The sequence below is a fragment of the Sciurus carolinensis genome, chromosome 2 (genome assembly GCF_902686445.1).
Source record: "Sciurus carolinensis chromosome 2, mSciCar1.2, whole genome shotgun sequence".
Classification (NCBI taxonomy): Eukaryota; Metazoa; Chordata; class Mammalia; order Rodentia; family Sciuridae; genus Sciurus; species Sciurus carolinensis.
In genome coordinates, this window is record NC_062214.1 from 11,654,015 (window position 1) to 11,663,909 (window position 9,895).

Genomic DNA, 9,895 nt, shown 5'->3' on the forward strand with positions numbered 1-9,895 from the left:
TAGCGAGAGCCTGTCTGAGTCCTTCCACTAAAACTATTGGAGAAAATAGGCTCTTGTTACAAAGAGCCCTCACCACCAAGACCACCCCTTGGTCAGACGCTGAGTCTGAGGTCAACAGGAAGAGCACAGAGGCAGGTAAGAGGAAGAGAGTCGGACCTGATGCCCCTCGCTTGCCCCTCGGTCCAGCTGGGCCTGAGGCATTCCATCCTGGGGTCTCAGTTCTGAGTCGTCTCGTTTCGCTCTCCGGGTCAGCCACCTCCTGCTGCGTTTCCATGATCACCGCGGAAAGAACCCTGAGTGAGTGAGCCGACCGGTAGGTTGACCCCTATCTTGCGCTTGGTCCCAGGATCAGATACTGAGATGGTCCTGGGTGGGCTCTGGCTCCCTTGCAGCTCGAGGCTGAGTGAGGGGAATAGATGGAGAGCCCGGGTAGGTTCTGCCCGCTGCCCTGACCCCACCCGGATTAGCGCCTCCGCCCCTCCCAAGAGCACAGGCACCAGGGCCCCTGGCCAAGGCTGCCTCACTGGCTCCAGGCCGGCCTGAGGGCGGGATTTCCAAACCCTGTCAAGAATCCAGGCCGGCAGGAAACCTGCCTCCCGGGCCAGATTATGCCTCCAGGAGTCACCCAGGACAACCGGGTCCCACGGACCTGGACTGGCAGCTAACCAGGAGGTAAACAGAGAAAGCAAGACAGTTGGTCCCGGATTCCCAGGGGTGTGGGGCTGTGAGCTGGGGAGCTAGGCCTCAGCCATCTCCTGCATCTTTCACGTGGCCTTGGGTTTCCTTCTGTCCTCCAAAGGCCGTGCCCACAGCCAGAGGACTCTGGTGGCCCTCCCCCCTGCCCACCTGAGGCCAGGTGGATGAGGAAATCAGTTTTGCAACAGCAGGACTGGGCTGAGCCCAGGGACAAGGACCTGTGACCCAGGATAGGGGTGGCACTACAGGCTCTGTCCCCCATCGGCCTCTCCTCCTCCCCTAAAGGTCTGTCTTCTCTGTGGGGAGGAAGAGGGCCAAGGGCCCCAGATGAATGGCTCCTCTCCGGGTGGTGAGAGGGCACCCGGGCCCCTCGGCCATCTGAACCTGCTCCCTGGCTCCCCGGTCCAGCGTTTGCGCTCTGTGCCACTCTCCCCAGGGAACTGCCCAGCACTGCTCATGCCCACCCCTGGGGGAAACTGAGCGTGCACCCCTCCCAGGCTGCCCACGGGGCAGAAGCCTCCCACCACTCACACAGGGCCTCATCTGGACACATGCCACCTGACCTCTGCCCTCCTCCGGGCCTCCCTCCCAGCAGCTCAGCTCTAGCCCTGCAGGCCGGACCCCCTCCAGCTGCTCCCGGCAGGGGTCTTCCTCCCTCCTGCCCAGGGTCCCTCTGTGGGGACCTGTCGGTCTACTTCCCACTTGGGTCAGGTTTCATCTGGAATGTGACTGAATCAAGACCCGCCTCACGTGACAGGCACGTGCTCCCGGGAGCGGACATTCTGCCGCCCCACTTCAAGCAGCAATCACTTCCCTCCTCTTCCTCAACCTCCACCCCCTTTCTAGGGATGTGCGGAGGCCAGTGTCCTCCCCGGAGCGGGACACCAGCCCCTGGTGGCGACCTCCTCCATGGTCAGTTCTGGGACCCACCGGTAATGACACCCATGTGGGTGGAGTCGTGCGACCCTGGAGAGAAGCTCCTGGGTCTTAACTGAAAGTGACAGGAGTGTGAGGGTCTTTCTTTGCATTGTGTCTCCAAGCCCCCAACAGAAGCCTGGCCACAGTGAACGCTCTCCTGAACACGCAGATCACCTTCCCGCCTGCAGAGCACACACACACCTCCTCCTCCGTGGTCCCAAAGGACCAGGGTAGGGAGCGTAGCAGTCGGTTGGGTGTACGACTCACACCCTCCTCCCCTTTTATAAAGGCAGCCTCTGTGATTAAAAGAAGTTCTGGAATCTCTGGGGTTGGACTCCTGATCCAGCTATCTAAGAGGTGGGTGATCGTGGTGAGCATCTTCTAAATTTTTCGTTACTGGGGATTCTACCAGGGCCCTGAGCTTGCTGGGCAAGTGCTCTACATGGTGCTCCACCACGGTGCTCCATCCTCCGCCCTGTCACGATTTTGATGCAAGATGTTGCTAAGTTGCCCAGGCCAGACTTGAACTTGTAAGCCTCCTGCCTCAGCCTCCTGAATAGCTGGGTTTACGCCACTGCACCCAGTTTTGGGTATAAGCATCTTACCCCCAGTTCCTTATTTGCAAAGTGGAGGTTCAAGAAGCCTGATCGTATGTCAGCATAATTAATTGCCTAGATACTAAACTGGTCAGGTGGGTTATGTGCAGTTTGATGTCATTATGGAAAATAAGACCTTTGTGTGTGTGTGTGTGTGTGTGTGTGTGTGTGTGTGTAAGAGAGAGAGAGACAGAGAGACAGAGAGAGACAGAGAGACAGAGAGAGACAGAGAGAGCACAGGGAAGTCTGACAGATCACAGGGCTGCTTCGGAGGTCGGGGAGAGGAGGTGCAGCTGCCCTGAGATAGAGCTTGGGCTGTCTTCAGCTTGCCCCAGTCCCCACCACTCCCTGTTGTCTCCCTCCCCCAAGACCCAGTGTCTCTTGCCATTCATCACTGTGGTTTTCCTTCGACCAGGGACAAGAGAAAAATGAAACACCTTCATGTGTGTGTCCCTCTCCGAAGCACAATACTGTGAATGTACTTAGCTCTACTAACGGTACGTGGAGAAATCGTTACCATGGTTAAGTCTTAGGTCGTGTGTATTTTAACATAATTAAAACATACAGAGCACCAGGCTGCCTCCCCGTGGGTAGATGCAGAGATGGCTGCCTGAGCCAGCAGAAGTTCTAGAACCGATACCAATCCAGCTTGGTGCCATGTTCGCTCCGCAGCTCCAGGGTGGCCTGTGGGACCTGCTTCTGCAGGCATCTCTGTGTGGTCCTTGAGTTCTCTCCTGCCTCTGTGATCCTAATCCTCCTTCTGCCCCTAACTTGCTGGTGGCCTCAGACAAACCCCTTTCCCTCTCTGGGCCTCTATTTTCCCAGCCGTTAGGGAGACGCTTCGGAGTGCCGCCTGCACGGCCTTCAGCTCTGAGCCTCGCTTCACTCCTTCTCAGTTCTGCCTCTGTCTCCAGAGAGAGGTGTGGCTGGGCTGGTGTGCGGGCCTTTCCTTTCTCGGTGGGCTGTGTGGGCTGCCGGGAGCCTCCCTTTTTTTCCTTCCTTCCTTTCTTACCTTTTTGTCCTGAACCAGAAAGTTATTTTAAGCCCTCCGTGGGGAGCTGCCAAAAGCTGCGCCTCAGCTCTCCGCACTCCAACCTCTTGGGAGGAAAGAAGAGGGAAGAGCCGGCCGCTCTTCATTCCTGCTCCGCGCTCCCGCCCTCGCCCCGGGAAGAGGCGACTCATTCCACTCATCCTTGCTAGGCCGAGGGGCAAAACTGGAAAGCACCTGACCCTGGCCCCGGGCCGCTGTCCCCACGCCGGTGCCTCCCACAGGTACACCTGCACCTGGCGGGTTGCCCTTCTCGGGGTGACAGTGAGGCCTTGCGCCTCAGGCCCAGGTGCCTGCAGCTCAGAAGGCCATTTTAATTTTGCCCTGCTCCCTTGTTTTAAATAACATTCTTTAAACATGTGATCCATGCCCGAGGTTTGAAACAGAACAAGGTCCAACGCTTCCAAGGTGACATAGGCCTCTCATTCCACCTCCCAGTCTCCCAGCGCCCAGAGGCAATGGCCCATCACCCCCTTCCTGGACCTCCAGAGGGTTTGTGCAGAACCATAATCATCACGGAAGCTGTTCTTTTTGTTTTGTTTGGTATTGAGATGGTGTCTTGCCAGACTGACCTTGAACTCCTGGGCTCAAGAGACCCTCCTGCCTCAGCCTCCCAAATGGCCGGGACTACAGGCATGTGCCATAAGGCACGGCTCTTGTGCTCTTGTACCTACTCCTTCCTGACTCTCTTCTGGGTCCCAGGCCCTGAACGGAATCCCTTGCACAGGTGAATTTATTTAATCCTTCCCACAAGCCCAGGCTTACAGCTGAGGAGGGTGAAGCACAGAGACTCTGTGTTCTTGGCTCTTCATCACCCAGCAAGGGAGGCCAGAACTAGGACGCAGGCCCCGGACGCAGTTCTCTCTGTAGAGAGGCTGCGCCCCCTCTTTCCTTCTCATTCTGAACTTCCGGTTTCTCCCCTCCTTGGTTTGCCCTGCAGGGGCTCAGCCGCACTGGAAGAGAGCTGCCTTTCCTTTCCAAGCTGCATGGGGTCTCTGCTGCCAGAGACCTTCTTCTTTAACCAGCGACTTGCACGGGCCCCAGGGCGGATGGGGGTCCTTCCAGTTCTTTCTCTGCAAACTCTTGTAACGTGCAGCCTGGCCGATCGCCACTTTCTGTGTGTGTGAGGAGATCTGCAGGACGCCCCCCAGGCCTGGAGTCCCTGGGTCGAAGCCTGCACGCCCTCAAAACCTGGTAGTTGATGTCGGTTCTTTTCCAGAGGCGATGGCAATCCTCTCACCAGCAGGGCACAGAACGCCAGTTTCCCCAGAGCCCTGTCAATGCCGTTTGATCGACTTCTGGCATTTTCTGCAGCTGATTTTGAACCATCTCAGAGGAAACCAAGGTGGCAAGAGGCCCTTCCTGCCTGACTGTCACAGAGGTGCCCAGGTCAGCCTGCTCCTCCAAAGAGCAGCGTCTGTCATCAGGGATTTCATGGCTTAAAAATAAAGGGGATCCGATTGCATGCTGAGCTCCAAGCTGGTCCAGCCCCTGGGGACCAGCCCCCTCCCCCATCCCTGGGGACCGCAGCTAAGAAACGGGAAGAAACCCCGAAGACCCGCGGAACACGGAGCTTGGCTTCTGGAAGAGCCAAGGGCCCAACACAAAGAAGGTAGAACTGAGGCTCAGGGCCCAGCAGGCTCTCCCGCAGCCCATCTTCAGGCTGCGGTGACCTTCGGGCTTCACCCGTGGCTAAACCTGTGGGGCCCTGACTGGGGTTTAGATGCTGCCTCCTCCTCCTCCTGTGAGCTATGGGACCCGAGATGGACAACTTCTCGCCTCTGGACCTCGGTTTTCCCACTGTGGGTACAGGATCCTGCTGGGCTTGCCCTCCAGCGTTCCTGGGGCTGAGCTGCCAGATGCACCTGAGCTGGGACAACGCCGGGCCAAGGAAGCACCTGACCAAAGTTAGCTGTCGCTTTCATTATTCGTATGATTCATTTATGTACTTTGTTTCTGTTTGTCTAGAATATCAGCTCCAGGAGGGGAAAAACTTGTGTCCCTCGTCCCCAGGGGTGTCCCCTGTCCCAGTGCAGTGCCTGAACACGGTCGGTCTCCTGTGAGTCCCCAGGGGGAAGAGCAAGTGAACGAATGGATGAAGGAACGAGGAGCGAGCGAGGGGAAGAGGTCATTCCTCTCTCTCAGCCTCGGCGCCTCCGTTTGTTCAACTGGAGATTTTGATTTCATTCTGTGGGCTTTTCTATGTTTTCCAGTGATTGTATCATTGCTTTGTGCAACTGGAAAAAAAATCATTTAAAAAAATGTATAAGCCCCTCTTCATAGTTGCCAACCAAGATGTCCTTCAATAAACATGCTGTGGTACACGGACACGACGCCACGTCCTCCCGTGGTTTAAAATGAGGGCGGGGTGGAGGGAGAGGTAGCTCTCGGGTCATGAAAGAGGATGGCAGTGGAAAGGTGACATACAGCTGGGCATGGCGGCACGCACCCGTGACTCCAGCAACCCCGGAGCCTGAGGCAGGAGGATCGCAAGTTCAAGGCCAGCCTCAGCCACTTAGCAAGGCCTGGCCTCAGATGAAAAAGTAAAGAGGTGAGGCAGAAGCTCAGTGGTCGGGCACGCACCTGGCATGTGCAGGGCCCGAGATACAAAAAAAAAAAAAAAAAGCTTCATACCACATGATTCCAACATGATTCCCACTCTGTGGCATTCTGGAAAAACCAGAACTATAGCAAGAGTAAACACATCTTTGGTTGCCAGGGTTGGCGGGGAGGGCGTGCAGGGTGAGGACCCATGGCACCGGGTTTTTAGGCACGTAAGCTCGAGCAGGATCCTGTCCTGGTGGGTACGTGTCAGACACCTGCCAGAGCCTCAGCGCAAAGAGATAGTGGAAACGGGGCTTCAGCGGACAATGATATGAGGGATCAGCTGGCTGCCCGAAACAAACGTACCCACCAATGTCAGACGTTAGCAGGGAACAGAGGGTGGGGACAGGGCGACTCAGTTATTCTGAAAACCTGAAATTGTTCTAAAAAATAGCCTATTAGTTTATATGTGTGTGTGGCATCTAAGGGCATATCTCCCAATTTGTAGTTTTTTGGGTACCGGGGATTGAACTAGGGGCACTCAACCCCTGAGCCACATCCCCAGCCCTATTTTGTATTTTATTTAGAGACAGGGTCTCACTGAGTTGCTTAGTGCCTTGCTTTTGCTGAGGCTGGCTTTGAATTCGCCATCCTCCTGCTTCAGCCTCCTGAGCTCCTGGGATTATAGGCGTGTGCCCCCACCGAGCCCAGCTCCCAAGTTTTAAATTGAGGTGTGTGTGGCCGGCGGGGGGCTAAGTTTTGTTTCACTAATTGCCTCTTTTTGGCCTTGTGCATTCGAGGGAGGCTGGCCCTCACCGACTGACTTTTACAGCACACACCACAGGCAGGCCTGCGGTGATTCCTCCCACGTATTCCCTGATGCTTAGGGACCATGTGTGAGGAGATAACCAGGCAGCCCGCGAGGAACCCCTCCTATGACTTGGAGGTTTCTTGAGAAGACAAGGCCCGGGGTGCGAAAGGCTGCGTCTGACCAGGTGAGGCAGGAGCTGCCCTGGCTGTTCCACTACCGTGTGGGCTGGACTTAGTGTTCCTCACTGTGAAATGGGGTTCTGAGCCCGCCTACTTCCTCGACTGCTGTGAGGGATAAATGGGATTCGCCAAGTGCTTAGAAGGAGGCGGACACACGGCAAGGGCCCCATGGAAGTCATCCGTGGTTAGTGCCAGATCACGGTGGGGAGGGAGGGAGACCGGAGCCCGGCCCCGTTTGGGTCCTCAGGAACAGTGGCAAGCTGACCAAGGGCCTCGACTGGGTTTGGCATTTTTTCTCTGAGGGCTTTGAGAGAAGGTGGGAGGGAGGCTGGTGGGAAAGTCCCGCAGGCCAGGCCGGGGCTGCTGCACGACTCTCCCTGCCCCCTGGGGATTCCAGCGAACGCCAGTGGGAAGTCCAGCTGTGGGGCGGCCATGGGGGTTTTGAGACCCTCTTGTGGGCCCCACTTTTCTGGGGAACTGGTCTACAACACCTGGGGGGAGGACCTGAGAAAGAAGAGGCCCCAGAATTAGCGTGTCCCATGATCACAAGCCCAGAACTGTGCTCCCAAAGGCCTTTCCACCCCTGAGCCCTGCCCAGCCGTCACTGAAGCCGCGGCCTCGCGGGTCACGTCACCCAGGCGCTGAGCACTTGGCCCGTGCCCTGGCAGGGAGGCCCAGGCCCAGCGCGGTGGGACTTTGGGGCACTGGGGGCAGAGTGGCCTCGGGGGAACATAGCATCCAGGTGGCTGGGCCTTCTAATGGGACATCTCCTAATTTTTGAATCTTATGATGGCCAAACAGTCATGTCTGGCACTGGACATGAGTCCTGGGCAACTCCAGGCTGGGTGAGTGTGCACGCCTGGAATCCCAGAGCCTTGGGATAGAGTCTCACTAAGTGGCTGGGACTGGCCTCTAAATCATGATCCTCCTGCCTCAGCCTCCTGAGTTACTAGGGTTGTAGGTGTGCCCCTCCCCTGGGGTGGCTGTTCCTACCATTTTAAAGTGCACCCTCCAGGGCAAGACCCACGATGCCACAGTTGTCAGTGGGCACCACCATCCACCCCAGAACTCCTTATCTTGCACAGCAGGAACTCTGACGTGATCAAATGGCAAGTCCCACTCCCCTCCCCTAAGCTCTGGCCACCACCCTCGGACTGTCCAGGTGCCTCCTCTAGGGGGATCACCTGGCCTTTGCCTACTTGCCCCTGGGCTGCTTCACTCAGCATGAGGGCCTCCGGGCCTTTCGCGCTGTGGCACTGGGCGAGATCCCCGCGTGGGGGATGACAGTCTGTGGTACAGAGCTACCGCGCGCTCCCGTCGATGCCCACGAGGGCTCCGTCCCTGTCACCATGCTGCTGTGAACGCGGTCGTCTGGATCTCTGCTCGAGCCCCTTCTCGTTCTCTGGGCCCATACCCCGGGGACTTGCTGGGTCACGTGCTAATTCTGTTTTCGACTTTTTGAGGCAGCACCAGGCTCTTCGGCAATGTGCGGGCTCCTGTGTCTCCCCGTTCCCACCAGCACGGGCGATTCTGGTTTTTTGTTGTGTGTTTGCTTGTGGCATAAGGAGGACTGAACCCAGGGCGCTCTACCACTGAGCCACACCCAAGCCCTAGGGCCTTGACAAGTGGCTGAGGCTGACCTTGAACTTGGGATCCTCCTGCCTCAGCCTCCCGAGTCACTGGATTATAGACCTGGGCGTCTGCACCAGTTATTGTCTACTTTTTGCACGGTAGCCGTCCTCATGGGTGAGCCAGGGTCACTGTGGTGTGGCCCTGCTGTGTCCTCCGGAGGGGGGACTTCGGGGAACTTGGGGGCAGGGACTGGGTTTGGCAGGATCCTCTCCCTGGCCTTGCTAGCAGTTTGTCACCTGTGAAGAGTCAAAATCACCAGGTTCCCTAAGGATCTTTTCATTCCCATTCAAGGTAGGAAGCCGAATCTGTCTTCCAGGCAGATTGGTCTCAGGAAGGCTTCAGCTGCTTGCATCAGAGAAAGAGGACCCTCAGGAAGGGGCTTGGAGGTCTGATGGCCACTGGGGTGGGGGGCAGGGGCTCTGGACTTAGGAGCCCCGGCCCTGGAGGCTGCCCCTGCTGTGAGGCCCTCCTCAGCAGCCCCCTTCCAGGACCCAGTCTGCCACCTCCCCAGGGGGGCTGATAAGCCTCCACACCAGGGTGGCCTGCGCCCCGCCTTTCCTTCTCCATCTCCACTTCCGGCCTCTGCCTCGCGGGCCTGAGAGGGAGGAGCGAGGAAGCCTGTTGAGGCTGAGCGAGTCTGTGGGAGTGTGGGCTGTGGGTGTCACCTGACGGCCTGGGGCAGAGCAGGGTCACCTAGGGAGCAGGCTCAGGAACCTCCAGGGCGCAGGGGAAGAACCAGGCTGCAGAGAAGGCCGGAGGGAGCTGGGGAAGAGAGCCTGGCTGAGGGAGGCCCTCGCTCAGGCCTGACCATAGCCACTGCCCGTGAGCAGGAATCCACAGCCCGCAGAGTGGCCTGCTAGGCCCGGGCAGGTCTGGCCTCGCTCTGCCTCTCTGATCTCATGTGCCCACTCGATGGCCTTGCCGCTCTGTCCCTCCAACACCACGCTTGTTCCAGCCGCAGGACCTTTGCAGTTGCCACCCCTTGGCCTGGAGCGCTCCTTGCCTGGCCCTGTGCACCCGGGTTGCTCGTCAGGCCACAGGCCTGCCTGGACGTCACCTCCTCGGGTCTTTCTCTGACCCCCGTGACACTGGTTCTGCCGATCCCTATTTCATTCCCGTCATGGCCCCAGGCATCCTCTGAGATCATCGTGTGCGTTACCCTAGACGCGTTCAAGGTCGTTTTTGTTTTCTGGAGAAGGTGTCAACTCTGTGAAGCGAGCCACGTGCCTCCCATGAGTGGTCTCGCTATTTGGGGCCTCAGTTTCCCCACTGTGGGAAGGGGACAAAGCCCAGCCTCTCCTTTGACTCCAATTTACCATGGGCTGTGGAGACCTTAGGAAATAAGGAGAATGTTCTGGAAAGCACAGAGGTGGAGCAGCCTCTTGCTGGGGAAACGGCTTGTTCATGGCGTTTAATTTGCTTTGCAAGTGTCTCCCCCACACTCAGCACTCTCGAAAATAGTGGCCTCCCT

General features: G+C 57.7%; 1 long non-coding RNA gene across 1 annotated transcript; it reads left to right on the forward strand.

The window, feature by feature from the left end:
- The first annotated feature begins 582 nt into the window (after window positions 1-582).
- LOC124978288 (uncharacterized) lies at window positions 583-5,554 on the forward strand. Its single transcript, XR_007107358.1, has 5 exons — window positions 583-672; window positions 1,904-1,971; window positions 2,626-2,707; window positions 4,478-4,647; window positions 5,227-5,554. It is a non-coding gene; the product is annotated as an uncharacterized LOC124978288 (long non-coding RNA).
- Window positions 5,555-9,895: the final 4,341 nt, after the last annotated feature.